General features: G+C 49.3%; 1 non-coding gene across 1 annotated transcript; it reads left to right on the top strand.

Moving 5' to 3' along the window:
* The first annotated feature begins 16,252 nt into the window (after positions 1–16,252).
* On the top strand, positions 16,253–16,390 carry LOC119930197. Its single transcript, XR_005451685.1, has one exon. It is a non-coding gene; the product is annotated as a small nucleolar RNA SNORA7 (small nucleolar RNA).
* The last annotated feature ends 9,958 nt before the right edge of the window (positions 16,391–26,348 follow it).

Genomic DNA, 26,348 nt, shown 5'->3' with positions numbered 1-26,348 from the left:
AAATATATACAAACATATATACAGGTGCTGTGGGGAGGGGAAGGAGGGAAATCTAACACCCTATCTTTGACTCAGCGGATCACAAGTCTCCATCACAACTGGCAGAGCAGGTCTGATATTTGTCCCGATGGTCCAGATGGCAAGGGGATGCTCCTGGAGTCCAGAAGGTGCATTGGGTATCCTCTGGAGACAGAGTAAATGCTAGTTTAAAAAAAAAAATCTACCGTCCATCATCCAACCCCAGTCAACTTCCAGGCTTTGAGACTGTGTGAATTGTATGTCATGTTTAAAGGAAGGTGGAAGACCAGACTTTTTAATGAAAGGGGAACTGTGGACAACTTTTAAATCACTGGGAATGGAATTGATTTCACACAGGGAGTCGTTGAAGATGATCCATCGGGAAAGGAAGAAGAGAATGTGAATGTTTAGCATGTATGCATTAAGGGGAATCAAAGTGAGGGAACTAATTTGGACATCAGACAATTATGACATAGGTGGGAAGAATAAGAACAGATGTGGATGAGGTGAGGAAGATTTGGGGATAGGGCCTGAAGCCAATCCAGTGGCTTGGACTGTATTAGGTTGTAGTTAAAATATTTATTCAATACTTCCCGAGTGCAGAGCCCTGTACTAAGCACTGGCACGTGCCTCACTGACAATCAGGGAATAGGCAGCATTGGGGATTAAAGGCTGGACTTAAGTCTAAAAAGGAGAGTGAAGGCAACAGGCTTGGACATCCATGAGGAAAATAAGTCATTGTCACTGAGCACAGGAGTGAAAAGAGTTGAAATCACTCTCACCTGTGAGATTGTCCAGGTGAGATTCCTCTTAACAGTACTCCATGGCATGAGGTGAATATTTGATGGTGCTCCTAGAGGCTGACAAGGAAATGGGACTAAACAGTACAGTATGCCTGAAAAACACATTGTTTCCCTCCCCCGCCCCCCACCACCTCACATCTACTTATTCCAGATACTTGTGCTGATATCCAAAGATTCTCTAACTTGTCCCTTCCCCTGGATTTCCACACATACAGGACAAAAAAGGCCTGGAGGCAAACAACAAGGGGTCTCCCGCAGCCTGAACAAGGGTGTGGGAAGCCTTGCAATACTCAGAACCATATATGCTTTCTAGAAGGTTTGGAATAGCAAACATCATGGAGGAAGTTTCAAGAGGGAAAAGGGATTACATTGTAGTAAAAAAAATATGGAGTTTTTAGTGGTGGAACGGAACAGGGTGTCTGGGTTTTAGACAGCTGAATGAGAACAGCAGTGATGGCAAGATAGAGATACAGTGAGAATGTTAGCATTGGAAGAGTAAAGTGTGTGGGCTGCGATGCAGCACAACACAAGGGATGGGGCAGCGGTGGCGAAAAGAAAAAAGCAATGGAGTGTTTTTATGATGGTATTTATTAAGCATGGTACCAGACACTATATTAAACACTGGGTGAACACAAGCAAAATCGGGATAGACGGTCGCTGTCTCACAGGGGGCTCAGTCACAATCTTCATTTTACACAAAAGCTTAGAAGCCCAAAGATGTGAAGTGACTTATCCAAGGTCACACAGCAGAACTGGGATTACAACTAAGGTCCTTCTGAGTCTCTGATCCATACTCTATCCCCTCCATTATGCTACCTCATTGAGAAAATACAGTTTATGACTACACTGATCTGAGAAAGAACGATAGAAGTGGAAATTCAATGGATGTAAACTGCAGAGGGGTCTGAAAGATCCTTAACATGAACAGATAAGATCCAGGGAAAAAGAGGAAGAAAAAGGAAAGAAAGCATGTACGTTACTCATCTTCAGGGGCTCACTGAACACAGAAGAGTCACCCAAAAACTGTGGGGCAGTGATATATCTGAAAAGACAAAAAAATGAGTCAACATAAAATAGCGTAACCATATGGTGACAGAGGCAGATGGGTCATCCTGTTCTCAGAGCCCAAAGTGGGGACAGTTCCCTCCCCACGTAGAAACTTCTTGTACAAACAACCACCCATGTTCCCTCAGGGTCATCATTAGCTAATCCCACAGAACAGCAACCCCTACCCACCCGCAAGAGCATTAAAATGCCAATAATAACCCCCATATCATCACTAACCACATCTTAAGAACCCAGGGACAAAATGACCCCATCAGCAAACACTAAAACAGCAGTAACTGAGAGAAAGCCTGACCCTAGAGACATATATAGGGCAGAGACGGGTCGGGGACCAGCAATCTGGCAATCCCTTGATTGAGGGCAGCTGAGCAGAGAGGCACCGTTGGAAAAGGGGTTGTGATGGTTTGATATAGGGCAGGGAGGGGGCGGGGCCCAGCAAGCTAGCAATCCCTTGATTGGGAGCAGCTGAGCAGAAAGGCACCATTGGAAAGGGGGTTGTCATGGTTTGAGGAGTTCCCACCTGTTGTCTAGTTTAGCAAAGAAAGTAGCAAAATCGGGTAATGGGGGGAAAGAGGAGATAAAAATGCTTCAGAATTAAAGGTTTAGAATAGTGGCTATCAAAGATTGTTTAAAGCAGGCAAGTAGATGGCATTACTCAGAAAACTCAGAGTGACTGGGTTTTAGCCTACTAAACGAATACTGGAGTGAAGGCAAGATAGACATACAGTGAGAAGATTACCATTGGAGGAGCAAAGTGATTGGGCTGGGATGTAGTACAACAGTAGGAACATGGGGGAGGTGGTGGTTGGAGACTGGGAGTGGGAAGAAGTTGATTCGAGTGCTTTAAAGATATTTGTTAAACGTTGTGTGGCAGGCACCATATTCAACACTAGGGTGTATACAATCACATCGGGCTAGATGGTCCCCATCATATATGGGGCTCACAGGCTCAAACCCCATTTTACAAATTAGCTAAGAGGCCCAGAGAAGAATTACAGAAATCCACATGAACAGTTAGTTGAGGGAATACAATACAACACAGTTGGTAAACGCATTCCCTGACTACAGTGATCTTACAGTCCAGAGGGTAGTATTACAGTGACAGTTTTGCAGGGTCTCGGGGGGGTCACCCACAGGTGGGATCTCAGGGGTCACTCAGTTAATGGTATTTATTGAGCACTTACTGCGTGCACAGCACTGTACTTAGTACTTGAGAGAGTACAATCCCACAACAAGCAGTCACATTCCCTGCCCACAACGAGCTAGCAGTTTAGATGGGGAGCCCACTGTTGGGTAGGGACTGTCTCTATATGTTGCCAACTTGTACTTCCCAAGCGCTCAGTACAGTGCTCTGCACATAGTAAGCGCTCAATAAATACGATTGATTGATTGATCAATAGAAATAAATTTCAGATATGGACACGAGTGTTGTGGGGCTGGGAGGGGGTATGAATAAAGGGAACAATCAGGGCAATGCAAAGGGAGTACAAGAAAAGGAAAGGAGGGCTTAGTCCGGGAGATGTGCCTTCAGTAAGACTGCGAAGGAGGGGATGTGGTGTTTTCTGTTGGATGGGAGGAGGGAGGGCGATTCATGCCAGATGCAGCATGTGGGTCCAACATAGGTCTCAAGGAGCAGGATCGGATGGAGCCTCAAGGGAATCATGCATGGGTCGGAGTCGAGTGGTCACTCCAGCAGACTCCTCGGGGGTCCGTTTCCATTAAGGTCTCGGGGGTCAGGCTCTGGAGGTCTTGAGGGTTACTCTGGGGTTCTTGGGCCAGTTTCCCACAGGGCCCCAGAAGGGTAGGTTTGGGGTCTCACATAGTCTTGGGGGTCACTCCATGGGATTTGGGAGTCACAGACCAAACTAAGGGTCTCAGAGGCCAAGCTCTGGCAGGGTCTTGAGAGTAACTCCGGAGATCATGAGGATCACTCCAGTTGTCTCGGGTCACTCTGGGGGCTACTCCAGGAATCTCAAAGGTCACTCAAGGTCTCAGAAGTCATTGGGTCTTTGGGAAGTGGAAATTGAAGGCAAGTAAACTGCAGAGAGGTCTGAAAGGGTAAATTCAGGGGACCTCGGAGACCATTGTTCGACGAGACTTTAGGGGTCGGCGAGATCCCCACTGGAGTGACCCCTGAGACTCTGCCAGATGCCAGAGTGGCCCTCCCCTCCCCGGCCCCAGACCGCACTTGAACAGGTGCGAGCGAGATACGGTGCCCAGGGGCATTTATGAATTTTACTTTGAAAAGTGGCAAATGCCCCCATTGCCCATCCAGCCCAAAACTAACAAGACATAAATGGGATTCTCACCCAGCCGGGGCCCTCCTAAACAAACTGCTGAGGTCCGCCCACCTATGGAGATGCTCTGGATGGGACTTATCTTGACAAGCGGGAGATTTGGGGGAGCTGGCTTGTAACCACATGACATAGAGGTGGAGTAAAAACTCGCAAGTGCCTCTGGAGACAAAATAACAGCCACACCAGATTCTTCCCTTGGCCATCCTGCCCTGAGCTGGGCGCTGCCGGGACTGAGCCAACATGCCACCGGGGGACTAGGAGGTCACTAGTGAGGCCTTCTCTGGGGATGGGGCACAAGAAAGCCTAGCCAATGGAGTTACGTTTCACAGTGGAACACCTCAAATGTCTATCTGGAGTTGTGGAAGCTGGGTTTCAAAGCCACACCTGAATGACTAACTCTGCAGGTGTGGGTGCCCTCATCCTGCCCTCTATCAGCAGAGTGTGATCACAGCTGGAGAAGGAGTGCTGGGTGTTTGCAAGCAGCCTAATTTCCTTGCAATCACTTTACCCTCCGACCCCTGCCCCACCACCAGCCCTCCTAAGACCCTGGCCTTATGGCCCTAACATGGACAAGGGGATAGACAGGCCACGCCCAAGCAGACTCTTTCACGCTACCCTAAATCAATTCCAACCTGCACCTCAGATCCAATTATTTTACTCCAGAAATGACTGATGCTCAAGGGTCTGGAGCTCCAGCACAGCTACTAGAGGGCTAATTCATTTTCCAATATGCCTGCTTCGTTGTCCCCCCACCACCCCTGCCGCTACACAAACACCCCTGATGATAGCAATCACAACAATCACCTAGACTGTGAGCCCGCTGTTGGGTAGGGACCATCTCTACGTGTTGCCAACTTGTACTTCCCAAGCGCTTAGTACAGTGCTCTGCACACAGTAAGCGCTCAATAAATACGATTGAATGAATGAATCACACTCCCCCCCCTTCAAAGCCCTACTGAAGATTCACCTCCTCCCTTTTCCAAACTAATTCCCCCGTTTCCTCTGCTCCCTCTCCCCACTGCCCCAACTCCCTCCCTTTGTTCTTCCCACCTACCCCCTCACAGCACTTGTGTATACACGTACATATTTATAAATCTATTTATCTTAATGATGTGCATCTACCTCTAATTCTATTCATTTATTTTGGTGCAACTGATGCCTGTTTACTTCTTTGGATGTCTCTCTCCCCCCTTCCAGACTGTGAGCCCATTGTGGGCAGGAATTGTCTCTACTTGTTGCTGAAATGTTCATTCCAAGCATTTAGTACAGTGCTCTGCACACAGGAAGTGCTCAAGCAATACGATTGAATGAATAACTGAATGAATGAATAATGATATTGGTTAAGCACTTACTGTGGGCCAGGCACTGTACTAAGCACTGGGGTGGGTACAGGCAAACTGAGGTGGACATTCTGTTGGACCCTTGTGGGTCTCACAGTATCAATCCACCTTTTACAGAAGAGGTAACCGAGGCACAGAGAAGTGAAATGACTTGCCCAAGCTCACAGAGCAGCTAGGTGGGGGAGCAATGGATGGAACCCAAGACTTTCTGACTCCCAAAACTGGATTCTAGCCACTGTACCATGCTGCTTCTCACATGACTCACATGGAGCCCACACAGTCATTCAATTGTATTTATTAAGCACTTGCTATGTGCAGAGCACTGTACTAAGCACTTGGGAAAGTATGCCACAACGATAAATGGTGACCTTCCCTGCCCACAAAGAGCCTGAAATTTTTCTCCTCTAGACACAGCACGCTACTGATTTTGGTTTTATTTTGCACGTGCATGTTGTGTTTTCAGGTTTTGTCATTTCTCATGTGTCCGTCTCCAGTCTTCGCTCCCCACTTATGCTCTTAGATTGTGAGCCCTCCAAGTCTAACTACTATCTGTATTGTTCTCAGCAGGGAATGTATCTGTTTAGTGTTATATTGTACTCTCCCAAGCGTTTAGTACAGTGCTTTGTACACACCAAGTGCTCAATCAATAAATGAATAACTGTTTTGTTGTCTGTCTCCCCTTCTAGACTGTGAGCCTGTTGTTGGGTAGGGACCGTCTCTATATGTTGCCAACTTGTACTTCCCAAGCGCTTAGTACAGTGCTCTGCACACAGTAAGCGCTCAATAAATATGATTAAATGAATGAATGAATGAATGAACACCAAGTACTCAATAAATACAACTGAATGAATGAATGAATCTGTTTCTTCTCTCCTGGCACTCAGTACGCTGCTCTGCAACCAGTCAACGTTTAATACCATTACTACTACTGCTATTGCTTCTATAGCACCATCGAAGCCCACCTCCTCCAGGAAGCCTGTCCCGACTGACTCCATCCATTTTTCTCCCACCACAGCACTATCTGTGGCCTCCTGCCATGAACCCAGCTCTGAGAATCAGGAGTCCCGGTTCTCCGACGACCACGTGTGGTCCTGGATGGGCGTGCGGTCTGGATTCCGTCGGCCTGGGGGAGTGCTACCCCAGTTACCACACGAGACTCTGCGCCCAAGGCCGCAGGAGACAGCGGGCCTAGAGACCTAAACACTCCGCCCCACTCCGTGCCTTGGTGAGGCGCCCTGGGCCTCGCACCTCTCCCAAAGCCAGACAGTCTTGGGCCCGCAGCCCGGGCCTCTCCGGAACGGCACCGGAAGGGCTTACTTTACCCCCGGCACATTTTGAGGTAAGGGAGAGCAAGGGGGCTGTAACAAACCAATAGGTCAGGCCTAATGTTGCCTCCCTTCAACTCTGCCTCATCGGTCCAGCCCTGCCCAACGCAGCCGCTCTCTGACCTCTGACTGCCACCGGGTCGCTGGGGTTTCCAGTCACTCTGGGCCAGAAGTCGGGTTCGGTCAAGGCTCTGTGAGCTGGTCCCTGCCGGGAGGTGGGCCAAGAGGTCACTCTGGCAGGGATCTTAGGAGTCGTGTGCTGGCAGGGTCTCAGAGGTCACACTCCAGCAGAGTCACTCCAGTGCGGATCTCAGGGGTCACGCTCCAGCAAGCTTGCATGGGGAGGGGTATGCTCTTGCAGGGTTTCAGGGTCACAGTCTAGATGGGGAGAGAGAGACATCAATAAAAATAAATTTCAGATATGAACATAAGTGCTGTGGGGCCGGGAGTGGGGGATGAATAAAGGGAACAAGTCAGGGCAATGCAGAAGGGAGTAGGAGAAAAGGAAAAGAGGGCTTAGTCAGGTAAGTCTTCTACGAGGAGATGTGCCTTCAATAAGGCTTGGAAGTGGGGGAAGAGTAATTATCTTTCCGATATGAGGAGGTGGAGTGTTCCAGGCCAGAGGCATGACATGGATTCAAGACGGGTCTCCAGGGGATCCCGAACTGGTGGGATTCTAGGGGACACTCTGGAAGAGGCCTTGGGATCATCAGGTTCTTGCAGGTCTGGAGGGTGACTCTGGGGGTCTTGGGCCCAGGCTCCCACATGGGAAAAGAAGGGTAACTCAGGGGTCATCCCCAAGCACAGGGATCATCTGAGGGTCTCAGAGGCAAAGCCCTTGTGGAACTCCCCATCACCTTGCCCCGTATTTTCTCACCTCCCTTCTCTCCTTCTACATTGCAGCCCACACACCCTGTTCCTCGGGTACCAACCTTCTCACTGTGACTCAACCTCGCCTGTCCCACTGTCAACCCCCGGCCCACGTCTTACCTCTGATCTGGAACGGCCCTCTTCACTTAGGCCAAACAATCACTCCTGCCCCTCCTGAAGATGTGCCACCTCCAAGAGGCCTTCCCAGACTATGCCCGCCTTTTTCTCAGCTCCTCCACCTTCTGCATCACCTTGACTCATTCCCTTTTCTCTTCCCCCCTTTCCCGGCCCCACAGAACTAATGCATATATATCTATATCTATAATAATATATAACATACAATATATTATATAATATATGATATATTATACAATATAATATATAATAATGATAATAATAATAATAACGGTATTTGTTAGGCGCTATGTGCCAACCACTGTTCTAATAATTCTATTTATTTATATTGATGTCTAATTGTTTTTATGTCTGTCTCCCAACCGCTAGACTATAAGGTAGATGTGGGTAGGAATTGTCTCCCTTCATTGCCGAATTGTACTTTCCAAGCCCTTAATATAGTGCTCCTCACAAAGTAGGTGCTCAATAAATACGATTGAATAAATGAATGAATGAGTGAGTCTTGGGAGTAACTCCAGAGAGCTTGAGGGTCACTCAGGGTATCTCAGGGGTCACTCTGGGGGCTACTCCAGAAACCTCAGGGGTCACTTAGGGTCTCAGGGATCATTAGGTCTTTGGGACCATTCATTCATTCATTCATTCAATCGTATTTATTGATTGCTTGTTGTGTGCAGAGCACTGTACTAGGCGCTTGGGAAGTCCAAGTTGGCAACATATAGAGACGGTCCCTACCCAACAGCGGGCTCACAGTCTAGAAGAGGGAGACAGACAACAAAACAAAACATATTAACAAAATAAAATAAATAGAATAAATAGGTACAAGTAAAATCAATCAATAAATAGAGTAATAAATACGTACAAACATATATACATATATACAGGTGCTTGGGGAGGGGAAGGAGGTAAGGCAGGGGACGGGGCGGGGAAGGAGGTAAGGCAGGGGATGGGGAAGGGGCTCAGTCTGGGAGTCTCTGGCAGGGTCTTAAGGGATCACTCATTGGGTCTTAGGGATCATTCAGGGGGCCCCAAGGACCTTTGGAAGCATTAGGGGTTGCTGAGATTCGCCACTAGAGTGACCCCTAAAACCCTGCCAGACCCCAGAGTGACTCCCGCACACCCCTCAAGACCCCCTAGCGCAGGTGCGAGCCAGGTAAGTCTCCCAGGGGCATTTATAAGTTTGATTTTTAAAGGTGGCAAATGCCCAAACGCCTCGGGGCCCATCCACCCCCAAATTTACGAGAAGTAAATGGGATCATCGCCCAGCCGGGCCCTCCTAAACAAGCGGCTGAAGTCAGCCCCCCGAGGGAGATGCGCTGGCCGGGCGGGGGCAGGCGCCGGCAGGCCGGGAGACAGAGGAGTTCCAGAGTCGGAGACGGATGGTCTGCATGAAATGCATTCATTCCCTCACTCAATCGTATTTATTGAGCGCTTACTGTGTGCGGTGCACTGTACTAAGTGCTTGGGAAGTCCAAGTTGGCAACGACGGTCCCTACCCAACAGCGGGCTAACAGTCTAGAAGGGGGAGACAGACAGCAAAACAAAATATATTAACAAAATAAAATAAACAGAATATGTACAAGTAAAATCAATAGAATAATAAATATGTACAAACATATATACATAGTGACTTGAAGATAAATAGCACACCCCCTCTAAATGTTTATCACAACCGAAAATTTGGTAACCCAGTTTTCTGGAAATGCATACGCTAGGTATCTAAGCATGGGGACTTTCTTTTTTTCAGAGCAGTAGTTGCCCCAAATCAATCAATTAATCAGTGGTATTTCTAATAAGACGAATAAATGAAATAATGAATAATGAAATGCCACGAGGGGGTGAGGGAATTTTCTCCGGGGGCCCAACTTTCTAGTTGCCCCAGATCAATCAGTCAATCAGTGGTATTTCTAATAATATGAATAAATGAAATAATGAAAAATGAAATGCCACGAGGGGGTGAGGGCATTTTCTCCGAGGGCCCAACTTTCTACGCCTCCAGACCTGCAGATGCACCAGCTGAAGGTGCAATTTCACAACGATCACCACCAGAGGGCGATCCAAATACGGTACATCCCTCCCAATCCTTTTTTTCTTGGTGATTTTCTTGGCGACACGTGGTGATTTTGGAGGCCTTGGAGTGGACTGTAATAATGGCATTTATTAAGCGCTTACTATGTGCAAAGCACTGCTCTAAGCGCTGGATTGTCAGCTGTGTGACTTTGGGCAAGACACTTCCCTGTGCCTCAGTTACCTCCTCTGTAAAATGGGGATGAAGACTGTGAGCCCTCCGTAGGACAACCTGATCACCTTGTAACCTCCCCAGCGCTTAGAACAGTGCTTTGCACGTAGTAAGCGCTTAATAAATGCCGTTATTATTATTATTTCCCCCCCGTTCTAGAGTGCGGATCTGCACGCTGCATCACCCGTCCACCGTGCATAATTTTCCCGAACTGCCCGTTGCCCTGGAAGCAGCGTGGCTCAGTGGAAAAGAGCCCGGGCTTTGGAGTCCGAGGTCATGGGTTCAAGTCCCCACTCCGCCAATTAATAATAATGGCATTTATTAAGCGCTTACTATGTGTAAAGCACTGTTCTAAGCGCTGGACTGTCAGCTGTGTAACTTTGGGCAAGTCACCTCACTTCTCTGTGCCTCAGTTACCTCCTCTGTAAAATGGGGATGAAGACTGTGAGCCCTCCGTGGGACAACCTGATCACCTTGTAACCTCCCCAGGGCTTAGAACACTGCTCTGCACATAGTAAGCACTTAAAAAATGCTATTATTATTATTATTATTATTATTCCCCTCCCCCCGGTTCCGGAGTGAGGATCTTTACACTGCATCACCTATCCACCGTGCATAAATTTCCCGAACTTACCCATTGCCCTGAAAGCAGCGTGGCTCACTGGAAAAGAGCCCGGGCTTTGGAGTCAGAGATCCTGGGTTCAAATCCCCACTCTGCCAATTGTCAGCTGTGTGACTTTGGGCAAGTCACTTCATTTCTCTGGGCCTCAGTTACCTTCTCTATAAAATGGGGATGCAGACTGTGAGCCCCCCGTGAGACTACCTGATCAACTTGTAACCTCCCCAGTGCTTAGAACAGTGCTTTGCACATAGTAAGCGCTTAATAAATGCCATTATTACTATTATTATTATTATTCCCCCCCGTTCCGGAGTGCAGATCTGCACACTGCATCACCCGTCCACCGTGCATAATTTTCCCAAACTTACCAGTTTCCCTGGAAGCAGAGTGGCTCAGTGGAAAAGACCCCCGGGCTTTGGAGTCCCAGGTCATGGGTTCAAGTCCCCACTCTGCCAATTAATAATAATGGCATTTATTAAGCGCTTACTATGTGCAAAGCACTGTTCTAAGCGCTGGACTGTCAGCTGTGTAACTTTGGGCAAGTCACCTCACTTCTCTGTGCCTCAGTTACCTCCTCTATAAAATGGGGATGAAGACTGTGAGCCCTCCGTGGGACAACCTGATCACCTTGTAACCTCCTCAGCACTTAGAACAGTGATTTGCACATAGTAAGCGCTTAATAAGTGCCATTATTATTATTATTATTATTATTATTATTATTATTTTCCCCCATTCCAGAGTGCCGATCTGCACACTGCGTCACCTGTCCACCATGCATAATTTTCCCCAACTTACCCGTTGCCCTGGAAGCAGCGTGGCTCAGTGGAAAAGAGCCCCGGCTTTGGAGTCAGAGGTCATTCATTCATTCATTCAATCGTATTTATTGAGCGCTTACTGTGTGCAGAGCACTGTACTAAACGCTTGGGAAGTACAAGTTGGCAACATATAGAGATGGTCCCTACCCAACAGTGGGCTCACAGTCTAGAAGGGGGAGACAGACAACAAAACATATTAACAAAATAAAATAAATAGAATAAATATGTACAAATAAAATAAATGGAGTAATAAATATGTACAAACATATATACATATATACAGGTGCTGTGGGCAGGGGAAGGAAGTAAGGTGGGGGGATGGGGAGGGGAAGGAGAGGGAGAGGTCATGGGTTCAAATCCCAACTCCTCCAATTAGTAATAATAATAATAATAATAATAATGGCATTTATTAAGCACTTACTATGTGCAAAGCACTGTTCTAAGCACTGGATTGTCAGCTGTGTGACTTTGGGCAAGTAACTTCACTTCTCTGGGCCTCTGTTACCTCCTCTGTAAAATGGGGATGCAGACTGTGAGCCCTCTGTGGGCCAACCTGATCACCTTGTAACCTCCCCAGGGCTTAGAACAGTGCTTTGCACATAGTAAGCACTTAATAAATGCTATTATTATTATTATTATTATCAATCCAAAGGTGTCAGCGCACTGGAGGCGGCGTTTCATCTGACTGAACTGTCTCTGGGCACACAGGCTGCTTCCTCACGTCGAGTTAGCAGAAAGGCATCAGACCGAAGCCCTGAGATAGTTAGCGCCCCAAACCCGCTCCCTTGGGAAGGGGGCCAGCCGAAAGCAGGGGTGGCCTTCCCAGACTGAGGAGGCCTTCTCAGACTGAGCCCCCTCCTTCCTCTCCCCTTCCCCAGCCCCCCCGCCCTACCTCCTTCCCCTCCCCACAGCACCTGTATATATGTTTGTACAGCTTTATGACTCTATTTATTTTACTTGTACATATTTACTATTCTATTTATTTCATTTTGTTAATGTGTTTTGTTTTGTTGTCTGTCTCCCCCTTCTAAACTGTGAGCCCTTTCTTGGGTAGGGACCGTCTGTATATGTTGCCAACTTGGGCTTCCCGAGCGCTTAGTCCAGTGCTCTGCACACAGTAAGCACTCAATAAATACGATTGATTGAATGAATGAATGAATGGAACTCCAAAGACATAGGGCAGATTCTGTGGGTAGTGATCCAACATGGTCCAGAACGAGATGGAGGCACTGAGGGCTGGGAACCTGGGATGACCAATGACACCTGTCCAGAATCCGGGAGACGGCTCATCGGTCAGACCCGGGAAGGGCACCGTTTAAGTCCAGGGTCCTTGGTCCCCCCGCCCAGCTGGTATCATACCCACGACCACCGCTGACCCTCACCAGCCCATTCCCGGGAGCTTCCATGGCTCCAGTGCTCGTGGAGTGAGGAGGTAGAGAGGGTAGTGTGGGGGGAGGGAGACGTGTCTCCTTAGACCTGAGAAGAGGAGCCTGATTTTTCCTAGGCCTAAAGGATCTCTCCAGTGCTCGCTTGGCCCGGGTGGTCGCATCTGGGGGCATGAGAGGTGGGTCACTCTAATGCTGCTTGCCTTCTGAAGTTACTGCCAGTTTCTCAGCCCTTGATTAGGCTCCTTTTACCAGAGCGCTCCAATGGAGGCAGTGAAGACTGACGGGACTCAAATACCGAGTATATGAGCAAGTGGTTTCTAGGTGGTTAGCTCTTGATGGGTAGGAACGTATCTACGAATTCATTCGTTCAATCGTATCTGTTGAGTGTGAGCCCGCTGTTGGGTATATGTTGCCAACTTGTACTTCCCAGGCGCTTAGCATAGTGTTCTGCACACAGTAAGCGCTCAATAAATACTTTTGAATGAATGAATTGAATGAATGAGTACTTACCGCGTGCAGAGCACTGTACTGAGTGATTGTGAGAGTACACTATAGCAATATACGGACATGTTCCCTGAATATTTTACTTGCCCAAGCACTTAATACAGCGCTCTACACACAAGAAATGCTCAATAAATATGACAGATCGATTGACTTGAGTCTATGCTTCATAAGCAATTCGAGATTTACTTGCTCCTATGGCCCCCACCCTCAGCCAGGATTTCTTGTGCTAATCCCTTTACTCCGTCGCATCCCCTCTGGTAGTTTCTTATAATGTCAAGCACTTAGTACAGTACTCTGTACACAGTAAGCTCTCAATAAATACGATTGAATGAATGAATGCCTCCCCAGCTAGACTTCAAACTCCCTGCCACAGAGGATCGCATCTACTCCACTCCATTGTACTCTTCTGAGGGCTTGGTAGCATGTCTTCTACAGATCAAGTGCTCAGTAAACACTACTGATCTTCAACATTCAAGTCACTTGACTTCTCTAGGTCTCAGTTTCCTTTCTGTAAAATGGGGATTGGATGCCCGTTCTCCCACCTCTTAGACTGGGAGCCCCATGTGGGATAGGGGCTGGATTTGATCCGATGATCTTTTGATCCGTCCACCGGTGGTATCTATCGAGTGCTTTCTGTGAGCAGAACACTTAAACGCTTAGGAGTGGACGTTTAATAATGGAGTTGGCACGAACAATCACCACCCATGGGGAATTTACAGACTAGACAGGGACACGGACATTAAAATAAATTACAGAGGGATATGTATAAAAGTGTTTAAGGGGAAGCAATCCAGGCAACAAAGGAGGGAGGGCTAAGATAAATAATTGAGGGCTGAGTCAAGAAGGCCTCTTGAAGGAGATGGGATTTTAGTGGGGATTTGAAAATGAGGAGAGGGGTGGTCTAGCCTGAAAAAAATTTTGTATCTAACCCACTGCTTCGTACCATGCTTGGCAAACACTACACGCATAATACACGCCAGAGTTATTATTCAAGTGCCCAACTGTACAATTCTCCCCCACCCCTTTGTCTCTCTCTCTCTCTCTCTCTCTCTCTCTCTCTCTCTCTCTCTCTCTCTCTCTCTCTGTGATCCGTAGCCCGTACACAGAGTGTCGTCTTTTGGGTTAGAAAAAGACGTCACTGCAGGAGGCGTTCATCCACAAGAGGTGCCGGTGCGGGATCCCCACCCCCGGCCACAGTGCGCACACCAAAATGCCAAAGCGGGACTCGCAGCCCCAGCCACTAACGCACATGTCGAGAAGGCTGTCTGTGGTCACGGAGCCGGGTTTGACATCTACCCCCACACCTGGCTCTGTTTTCTGTTTTCTGATTTACCTCCTTTCCTCTGGTTCTTTTGGAAACTCTGGGTCAGGGAGGGATCCTCCTTTCTTGCTAGGTGCAAACGAGGAGTCTACCACGGAGCAGAGATCAGAGTTGAAAGTGTTTGGGAGCATCTTCTGAGACTTTGTTTTACTCCGCTCCTCCACCGCTGATCTCCTCACCGTACCTCGCTCTCGCCTGTCCCGCCATCGACCCCCAGCCCATGTCATCCCCCCTGGCCTGGAATGCCCTCCCTCTGCCCATCCGCCAAGCTAGCTCTCTTCCTCCCTTCAAGGCCCTGCTGAGAGCTCACCTCCTCCAGGAGGCCTTCCCAGACTGAGCCCCTTCCTTCCTCTCCCCCTCGTCCCCCTCTCCATCCCCCCCATCTTACCTCTTCCCTTCCGCACAGCACCTGTATATATGTATATATGTTTGTACATATTTATTACTCTATTTATTTATTTTATTTGTACATATCTATTCTATTTATTTTATTAGTATGTTTGGTTTTGTTCTCTGTCTCCCCCTTTTAGACTGTGAGCCCACTGTTGGGCAGGGACTGTCTCTATATGTTGCCAATTTGTACTTCCCAAGCGCTTAGTACAGTGCTCTGCACATAGTAAGTGCTCAATAAATACGATTGATGATGATGATGATGATGATGAGGGTGGGCAGGACTGAGCAGGCATAGTATTAGAAAGTAAATTATTCCATGTGTGTCCAGCCCCTTGAGGAGGTCCCTGTATATATGTATCTATGTTTGTACATTTTTATTACTCCATTTATTTATTTATTTATTTTACTTGTATATATCTATTCTATTTATTTTATTTTGTTAATATGTTTGGTTTTGTTCTCTGTCTCCCCCTTCTAGACTGTGAGCCCACTGTTGGGTAGGGACCGGCTCTATCTGTTGCCAACTTGTACTTCCCAAGCGCTTAGTACAGTGCTCTGCACACAGTAAGCGCTCAATAAATACGACTGATTGATTGATTGATTGATTGTGTCCTTAAGGTGGTATGCGTGGCCTAGACAATACATCGCGGACCTGGGAATCAGAAGGTCATGGGTTCTAATCCCGGATCTGCCACTTGCCTGCTTTGGGACCTTGGGCAAGTTACTTAACTTCCCTGTGCCTCAGTTACCTCTTCTGTAAAATGGGGATCAAGACTGTGAGACCCACGAGGGACAGTGACTGTGTCCGACCCAGTTTGCTGGTACCCACCCCAGCGATTAGTATAGTGCCTGGCACTTAGTAAGCACTTAACAAACACCATAATTATTATCGCAACTCACCACATAATTCTGCTTTCTCCACCCGCCTCCACATCTCTCCTCCTCTGCTCCTTTTCAAGCAGCCTGCATTTCTGAGCTCCTGTTGATTGACCCTAACGATCCTGAACATCTTCAGGTGTGTAAAAGCAATGAGTGACAGCTGGCTAGGGAGGGGTACCTGGCCCACATAGTAATAATAATAATTAACTAATGCTACTACTATTAATAATAGTACTTGTTAAGCCCCCTCTCAGGACTGCTCCCGGAGAGTTTCCTGTACCCTACTGGCCTCAGTTATAGGAGGGAGAGTCAAGCAGAGACATATCCTTTCCATTCCTAGTTTGGGCAGTGGTTAGCGATTGGAAGGCAATCTGCTACAAGCCAAACCTCACCTGTGCTGGGCAGCAGTGGCAGGGGCAAAAGTGGAGGGCACAAACTCAAGTTAACTGAGCAGAAGGCGACAATGGTAAACCACTCCCGTATTTTTACCGAGAAAACTCTAAGGATATAGTACCAGAGCGATTGCGGCTGCAGGTGGAGGCGATCTGGGAGAGAAGCGTCCCTGGAGTCGCTAAGGGTCGAAGATGACTTGACACTATAAGACAAGACAAGACTTAAAAGTGCTTACAATGTGACAGATACTGTACTAAGCACTGGGGTAGATACTAATTCAACAGGTTGGACACAGTCCCTGTCTCACATGGGGCACATTCTTAATCTCCATTAAACAGCTGAGGTAACTGAGACCCAGATTAGTTAATTGACTTGCCCAAAGTCACACAACAGACAGGCAGTGAAGCTGGGATTAAGATCCAAGTCCTTCTGGCACCCAGACCTAGGGTCTATCCACTAATGCCATGCTCCTTCTCTGCAGGTCACAAGTGCCCGCCGGCCTCGGGCCGGCTCAGCTCGTACGCCGCTATGACAGTCACCCACCACCAAATCTGGGAGACTTTTGGCTCAGGATGGGAAGGAGCAGAAGAGGTGTTTGAATGTGAAAGTGCCACATGAAAACATGACGGGCACCAAATCTGCGGAGCAAGGCAGGGCGTCAGAAAAGAAAAAGAACCAGGGACCTCGGCTCAGACTCAGCTCGCTGGGTGACCAAGGTTAGGTCAGTAGGCCCCTAGGGGCTTCAGTTTCCTCATCTGTAAAATGGGAATGATACTACTCTGCTTCTCCCTTCCTCGTGGAGAACATAAAATAGGATCACTGAAGTAAAACCACTGGAAAAATTAAAGTACCACACAAAGAAAAAGTCACTGTTATTAGTAGCAGTAGAAATGCCATCTGGACTGTGGGCAGAGCGTTATACTAAGCGCTGGAAGAAAATGCTTAACATCTCTGTGCCTCAGTTTCCTTACCAGTAAACTGGAGATTAAGACTGTGGGACCCATATGAGATTTAGACTGTATCCAACCTGATTAGATTGCATCTACCCCAGTGCTTAATAGAGTGCCTGGCACATAGTAAGCACTAAATATCATTAAAAAACTCATAGATTGGGATCAAATATGGTCCCTGTCCTTCATTATTCTCACAATCTAAAAGTTGAAGAAGGAATGGGATACAGATACAACCAATGTGATAAAACAGAGAATCAGTGTGGCCTAGTGGACAGATTTTAGGCCTGGGAGTCAAAGGACTGGGTTCAAATCCCAGCTACGACACCTGTATGCTGTGTGACCTTGGACAAGCCAATTAACTTCTCTGTGTCTCAGTTTCTTCAACTGTAAAATGAGGATTCTATCCCTCTTCTCCCTCATACTCAGACCATGAGCCCTATGTGGGAAAGGGACTGTTTCCAATCTGATTAGCTCGTGTCAACCCCAGTTCTTGGAACACAGTGAGCCCTTAACCAAAAAAAAAATCCACAATTATGAAACATTAAGACACAACACCAACAAGTAGACAAAATAGGTTCCAAGTCCCAACGGGGATGGAGAAGCGGCGGATCCCTGGCCCAGAGCCCGGGATAACGTTTCCAGGAGATTGTCGAGAGCATCGGAGGTAGCCGAGAGGTCGAGGAGGATTAAGATGGGGAAGAGGTGGTGGGATTTGGCAAGAAGGAGATCATCAGTGACCTTTGAGACACTGGATTATGTGAAGTGAAGGGGATGGAAGCCAGTTCTCACACCAATTTTTTCAACAAGCATTTCACCATTGTTCTTTCAACATCTACCAGCTTGCTGTTATGGCTAGTCATTAACTTCAATATTAGTTTTCTGAGAAATGTCTTGAAAATAATTCAAACAAGGAAGCCATTCTTTTCTCATCTTGCAGATTACATAATGATTACTGACCATCTGCTAATTCTGTTTTATTGTACTCTCCCAACCGCTTAGTAGAGTGCTCTGCACATAGTAAGCGCTCAATAAATACAATTGATTGTTGACTGCTCTTTGTGTTAAACAATGGAAAGAAAATTTAAAAAGTTAAGCCTACTGAACGACCATTTCACTTTTGAGATACCTACAAGGGATCTCAGTAGCCACTCACACATCAGTAAAAATCCCTGACTAGCTTAAAAGTTTGCTACTCCTTGTTGTCATTTTAGCCAAACTAACCTGTTTGCTCACATTGTCCTGCCTCTAAAGCATTCCACATTATTTCCACTTGCCTGGAATGACCTCTATTTTATATCAAATGAGCACCTTGTTTCTTACCACTCTTAAAAGGCAACAGTGACCTCTTATTCTTCCCTCTTCTCAAGGAGAGAACTGGAGGAGAGGAACTGGAAACAGTGGGTGTGAAAACCCCCCTCAAGGAGCTTGGAGAACTGAAGTGACTTGCCTAAGGCCACACAGGAGACAAGTGAGAACCTACCACCTTCTGACTTCTATCCCCTATATCCAAAGTCACACAGCAGGAAAATAGTAGAACTGGGGTAAGAGCTGAGGTTTTAAGACTCCTAGGCCACTGCTCTACTAGGCCATGCTGCTTAGGAGGCATCTTGGAAAACCTAGGGGCCTTGGAACTTGAGTCCCAGAGTTACGGGACAAAGCGGAGAGTCACACCATTCAGAGGTAGGTTTCTCTAGCTGCCCAGCTTGCCCTGAAAAGACTGTGTTGTGGGGGTGAGATGGGGCATTGCCCTACCAGGCCTGTCCTGAGCTCTCACCAACCCTGGAGCCACAGGGTCCCCCCAGTTGGCTACGGCCATCCACTCTCCCGTGGTCCCTCTTCCCAAGCCAGCAGCACCCAATCTGACTGCCCTTTCACTTCACTGCCTCGTAAACGCCCTCACCTGTGGCGGGTGGAGGGTGGGGCAGGGGGAGTTGCAGAACTGCATGATATGTGCCCGAAAGCTGGAATTAGATTTTTATTAGCGTGCTTTGGACTGTTGAATCTTGTTGCCCCCTGCTCCTCACTGCCCGGGCCTCCTCTGCTCGACTCCCTTCCTTCTGGGATCCATGTACCCCCTCCCACTCTTCTTCTTCGAGGCGTCAGGGGTCTGGCCCCCTGCTAAGGCTTCCTCTGACGGACATGTGAGGAGGATTCATTCATTCATTCATTCAATCGTATTTATTAAGCACTTACTGTGTGCAGAGCACTGTACTAAGCACTTGGGAAGTACAAGTTGGCAACATACAGAGACGGTCCCTACACAACAATGGGCTCACAGTCTAGAAAGGGGAGACAGACAACAAAACAGAACATGTGGACAGGTATCAAGTCATCAGAATAAATAGAAATAAAGCTAGATGCACATCATTAAGAAAATAACGAGAATAGTAAATATGTACAAGTAAAATAAATAGAGTAATAAATCTGTACGAACATATATACAGCTGCTGTGGGGAGGGGAAGGAGGTAGGGTGGGGGGATGGGGAGGAGGAGAGGAAAAAGGGGACTCAGTCTGGAAAGGCCTCCTGGAGGAGGTGAGCTCTCAGTGGGGCTTTGAAGGGAGGAAGAGAGCTAGCTTGGCGGATGTGCGGAGGGAGGGCATTCCAGGCCAGGGGGAGGATGTGGGCCGGGGGGCGACGGCGGGACAGGCGAGAATGAGGTACAGTGAGAAGGTTAGCGGCAGAGGAGCAGAGGGTGTGGACTGAGCTGTAGAAGGAGAGAAGGGGGGTGAGGTAGGAGGGGGCGAGGATGAATGACAGCATGCGACCCCAAGGCTGGCTTCAAAGATACCGGGAAGTATGATGTCAAACAGTGCCACAGAGCAGCTGACCTCCGGGAGACCCCTGCAGGGGTAGACCAGCCTGGTGGTTAGTCGGGGGAGAGGGGCTACTTCCCCAGAGACAATCGTGAATCATCCTTGAAACGTGTGCCCCTGCAGCTGGCCTGGGCCTCTGACAGGAAAGGTGATCCAAGCCCCTGGGTTAGTCTGGAGTCCGGCTTACCTCTTGGAACAAGGTTGGCCCAGGGATGGGCCCTGAGTCTCCCAGGTGGTGTTTGTGGTGACCTGACCTGACCTGGGAGGGTGGTTCTGCAGTGCAGGAGTCAGATAGAGTTACATTTAGCTTTCCCAGTGCTACCAGTACCAAGAGCAGAAACCCAATCAGGACCCATAAGCCATAGATTCGTGCCAGGATGGGAGTGGGGAGGACTACGGGAAAGGATGCATTGCACCATCTGACCGTATCAGCTCAGGCTCTTGGACTATCCGGGCATTCCCTGGACCTGGCTGGCCCAGGTCTTCCAGTCGGGGCACATGATACAATTCCAAATCTCAGAGGTTGCCGGACCTCAAACTTGATCGGGGTTAAAAGGACACTCCTTGGCGGACTATGGAGGCTGAATTGTCGGGAACTGCCCTTCGGCGACCCGTGGTGGCTGGGTCATTGGGAACCCCTGGGCGGGCCACGGCAGCCTGGTCATAGGGATCCCCCTGGGTGGGCAATGGAGGTCAGATGTCACCCAGAGCCGTGGCGGTGGTGGAGGGGTTGCATCCGGGTTGCGTCCCAGGGAGGATCCAAAGGGGTGACGCAGCGTAATGTGGGCCTCATTTCCTCTGAACTCACACCTTCGGGTCACGCTGGAAAAGAAACATTCGGTCAGTGTTGTCCCACCAAGGACTGTTGCTGGGAAGGGTTTCCGGAAAAGTCGGGCAGCCGCTTCGACTTCAGCTGCGAAGAGCTTGACAATTTAGCCGAGCCAAACACTTTTCCAACAGATTCTGTTTCATCGCCTCAGGGCGATGAATCTCTGAGAGCCCTCCCTCCTGGCCCTTTTCCTTGACCATCACAACCCTCACCCTCACCTCTCCACCATCGGTGCTTTTGGATGGGAGCCATGGAACAGAGTTAAGGGGCCGAACGTGTTTGCATGAATACTTGTGATGTTTGAGTGGGTGGCAGTAAATGTGTTTGCGCAAAGGAGGATAGGCATGTCTGTGTTTGCAAGTAATAATAATAATAATAATAACAATAATAATGACATTTGTTAAGCGCTTACTATGTGCAAAGCACTGTTCTAAGCGCTGGGGAGGATACAAGGTGATCAGATTGTCCCACATGGGGCTCACAGTCTTCATCCCCAGTTTATAGATGAGGTACTGAGGAACAGAGAAGTGAAGTGACTTGCCCAAAGTCACACAGCTGACAATTGGTGGAGCCGGGATTTGAACCCATGACCTCTGGCTCCCAAGCCTGGGCTCTTTCCATTGAGCCATGCTGCTTCTCAAGTTGAGTGTGTGTGTGTATATGCATACATATGTGGGGAGGAAATACAGGGCAGGGACTAAGAGGCAGAGCGAGCAGGGAGATCAGCCAAACATCCAACTCCCCAGACTTTGGCCTGACAATGGGACAGAAAATCGACCCAGCTGACACACCACAGACTGCAGTTCTCCAACTGTCCCTGCCCCGCGTTGTCACCTGGTCATGGGGCAAGGAGGAGGATGGGGACGCCACAGGGGTTCCTCTGTTGGTCAGGGGTGGCTCTCTGCCCCCGACTTTGCAAGGCCCTGATTCGGACACGGGGTCATCCATTATGCTGATTATTACGATCCACCGATCCCCTCCCGGTTGGCCACCGGGCTGGGATGAAGGCAGCCCAATCCACATGGTTGGCCTATGGCTTGCCCACAGGCTCTTCCGCCCCACGCCACGAGAATGTTCACAAGCTCACGGGTAAGCGGGCCAGCCCGGAGCACAACCTCAGCTCCCTGTGAAGATGGATGCAGCCAGGATCCCAGGGGCAAAACACGCATTCCAAAAACAAGACACCCAACCACCAAGCGGAAAAATACAGCTGCTCAGAGCTCCGGCTGAATGCAGACAGTGCTGCCGGGCTTGGCCTCCACTGCTAAAGCCATTCTCTGAGGGAGATCAGGTGGCCGACCCCGGCTCTCGCTAATCCCGTCCGAGGATGGAATGTGGACCGAAGCCAGACCCCTGTTGCAGCCCCGGAAAGCCTGCGGGATAGCTGGCCCACAGCAGCGATGGCACCCGGCTCCCAACCCAGGTGTGGCGGCACCGATCCGCCTGAGACAACAGACCAATTTCTGCCCTACACCCCCGCCCCCGGTCACCCCCCATCGCCCATCCCCTTTTTCCGCCTCTTCATCCTCATCATCCTCCTTATTCTTGTGGCATCAGGGCACTGGGTCAGTGAGAAGCAGTCAGAGAAGCAGTGCGGCCTAGTGGATAGAGCATGGGCTTGGGAGTCAGAGGGACCTCAGTTCTAACTTTGGCTCTTCCACTTGTCTGCTTTGTGACCTTGGGCACATCACTTCTCTGTGCCTTAGTTTACCCCATCCCGTAAAACGGGGATTAAGGCTGTGAGCTGGATATGGGTCACAGACCGTGTCCTACCCTATTTGCTTGTATTCTCATTTGGCATTCAGTACAGTGCCTTGTACATAATAAGTGCTTAACAAATACCACAATTATTACTATTGTTATTGTGAGGGGAGAGACTGACATGGCAAAGAGGGCCAAAGTCCCTTCTGGCCAAGGAATACAAGCCAAGCTCCGTATAATAATGAAGATGATAATAATTTTAACAATAGTAATAGTTGTGGTATTTAGTGAGCCCTTACCATATGCTAAGCACAGGGGTAGAGGCAAGAAAATCAGATAGGAAACAATCCCTAGGGCGACCCTGGTTCCAAGGTCTCAAATACCTCATGGTCTTCCATGAGCAGGAAATGTGGAAAATAGTATGGCCTATTAAATAAAGCCAGGCGTGGGAGCCAGAGGACCTGGAATCTAATCCCAGCTCTGCCACTTGTCTGCTGTGTGACCTTGGTCAATTCACATCATATCTCTGGGCCTCAGTTTCCTAAACCATAAAATGAGGATTCAAACCTATTCTCCCTCCTACTTTGACTGTGAGATCCATGTGGGACAGGGACTGTGTCTGATCTAATTAACTTGTATCTACCCCGGTCCTTGGAACATCGCTTGACACACAGTAAAGCTCTTAACAAATACTGTTAAAAAAAAAAAAGAAAAAGGTGTGCGTTTATGGAGTCGTGTGGCTGGTCAGAGCAGCGTTTCTTCCGCGAGGTGAATGCCCTGATAGCAAAATCAAGCTGTTTCCTGGCCCATTTCTCCTAACTGTGGGTGGTGAGAAAGTCGATCAGAATACGGGCTCCCTCCCGTGGGAGTCGCTTTCTCAGGGAGTGGATAGACGGTGGTCACTGGACTGGAGATGTGCCAGAGAGCGTACGGGATCAGAGCACAGATGCACCGTTGCAGCCATTTTCTGGGTGCCAGGTAGCTTCTGATGAGATACAGCAAACCCCAAACTACCACGTCTAGACGTTATGCAGCGGTTTTGCAGTTTCCCTTCTCTGATGCACAAACATATCGTCCTGAGTAAACCATACCCAACAGTGGCAGGGCTCGGCTGAGTGGCATCAGGAAATACAGAGGGGTCTGGCTCGGAGAAAGGCCAGGCATGTGGGTCAGAATCCTGGAGACTGAGGGGTCGACAGGCGATTCGGGGGGTCTGGGGCCTCCCGCGTTCCCCCCTGCTCTCTCCCCCAGTTTCAGAGAACCAGGCCGGGGCCAAGGTTCTAGAGAAAGATACCGTTCCCCGGCGGGCCAGTCAACACAGGCCACCGTGGCCCGCGTCTGGGTGCAGCTTCTGCTCGGAGCTGGACCTCTTCCTACTCCTGACCTGGCACGACCAGAAATGGCCACCCTGAGGTCAGGGGCGAGCAGAGTGGCACCCGCCGACTCCTAGCTCGGAAGCAGAATGGCCACTAGAAGCCCCAGCTGTTGGAATGAGGACAAGAAGGCAGCTGAGCAAGTAAGGGGGTGACCGGTCGGAGGCAGAAACGGATCATCCGACAGAGGGGAAGCGAGGAAATAGGGAAGGGAAAGTGGAGCGAAAGAACGGACTCAGTTCAGAAGGGTCCGGACAGTATGAGGTAGGTCAGGGTTTTGTGGAAGGAATGATGAAGTCCTACAGGCAGGATAAAAGCCCCATCGCCCCTTTCCTCAACCACACTCACGCCCAACAGTTCCCTCTCCCACCCCTCTACATACACCCAGCTCCTTCTCCCACCTCCCACACAAGCCCCTCCAACTCCAGCAAACCAGCTCTCCTTGCCACCCCCCACACAGGGCCAGCACCCTTTCCCCCGACTCCCAACCCTGTACAACGCCTGTACAACTCCCAACCACGTACAACAGCTACTTGCCCAAGCCTGAACCTGAGCCTGAGCCCTGCAGTGCTGAGTCAGGCTGGATTTGGGCCAGCACGTGACCCCCTACAGCAGCCCTGTAACGGGTCCCAACCTGGCTGGTCTGCACTCCTGGCAGATGATGAAAGGAGCAAAATTCCAGAGCCGGGAGCCAATCACCCTCGCTGAGACTCTTGCCAACTGCCCTGAAAAGTTCTTCCCGGTGAGGGGATGGCGGCCGCCTGAGCTTCCTCCTGCCAGGGCCCAGAGGCCTCCGTTACTTGGCCGCAGCAACCACAGAACTGGTGGAACGATGCGACTGGTCGTGGGGAAGCTCTAGAAAGTCGAGGGAGCCCATTCCTAGGGGGAGCCAGGGATGGGGATTAGCAAGCCGGGGCAAGAGGTGACCCGGAGGAGGAGACGGCACCTCGATCTGGGAGCTCACGTCCAGCGGCTTCTACGTCATGAGCCAAACTGTTCGTGAGCACAACGGGGTGAGGCAGGGAAGCTGGAACTGTGGATGGGCCTGGAAGATGGTACTTGAGTGATCATGTTAACTGTCATTCTAGCCCAGTGTCCTGTGTGGAAGAGAGGCAATGATCTGTTATTATTAGGTCTGGGAAGGTCACCACTCCAGGAAGGGGTCTTGCCGGTGGGTGCGTGGCTTGTTTCAAGTTCCTGCCATCTGTTGAGTTGGCGTCCGCCCGCCCACCCTCCAGCCCAAGGTGGAGGTCGGGTGAGGAACTCCAAGCGACAGGGGCGGAGAAGGGCCACGATCGTCTGTCCAAAGGCAACATTTCCTTCAACCCCGGGAGTCTGGTCTCTAGCCCATCAAACCCTCTCACTGTCATCACAGTGACTTAGCACAAAATGAGGCCACAAGCAAGTGGGTTGCTGGGGCCTGGGGGGTTGGGGGGGGGCGGGGACAGCTGGTTCAGAGAGTTACGGTCCAAACCCACTTTCTGTGGGCATTTTGGCAAAGCCAGCTCACCACTGGGTGCACGATTCAGATAACTGCAGCGGTGTAGGAGGGGTTAAATTGACTCTTTTCATTGAACAGAATGGCCCATTTAAGAGTGGCACATTTAACAGGGCCACAGAGGCTGTTGGAGGAGACTTTAAGAACACAGGGCCCCAGGCTGTGGGGGTGGATGGGGACAGGCAACAGGGAGACAGGAAGTTGGGGAGTCCCGGGGAAAGAGGGGCAGGGGACTGGGGGAAACAACCTGGCTTTGGCAAGGACTTTAGATGCTTGGCCTTTCTTGAGAAATATCGGCCTGCTGGAGAAGGTGGTGGCAGACGTGTGTCAAAGGTAAGCTTCTACTCCTGGATCGAAGGGAATGGAGGCTCTGAGTTGACTAAAGGAATAAAAACACACACAAATGCAGATAAACAAACACATATCCACAAATTATTAAGTGTCGGCGGGTCATTTCCGATTCATAGCGACTCCGTGGATAATATACACGAGTGCACATGAACAAACACATACACACACAAATACACAGATCATCTAAAACCCCTTCAAGAAAAAAACAACATGATATCTCTCTCTTCTTCTCTCCTTTCAGCTCTCAGCTGCTCAGGCCAGGTCCCAGAGATCAGTCAGACCTAAGAAAGCAGAGTTCTGGGATCAACTGCCAAGAGCTCTGCTTCCAACCAAATTCACTTTCCAGCAGGGAGGAGTGGAGGGGGCAGAAAAGGGTCAGGAAGAGAAGGAGGTGTAGAGAGGAGAAGAAAATGGGGAGGGGAAGAGT

This window comes from Tachyglossus aculeatus, chromosome 6 (assembly GCF_015852505.1).
Source record: "Tachyglossus aculeatus isolate mTacAcu1 chromosome 6, mTacAcu1.pri, whole genome shotgun sequence".
NCBI lineage: Eukaryota > Metazoa > Chordata > Mammalia > Monotremata > Tachyglossidae > Tachyglossus > Tachyglossus aculeatus.
Note: the sequence above shows the minus strand (reverse complement) of the source record. Positions and strands in the feature narration are given on the sequence as shown.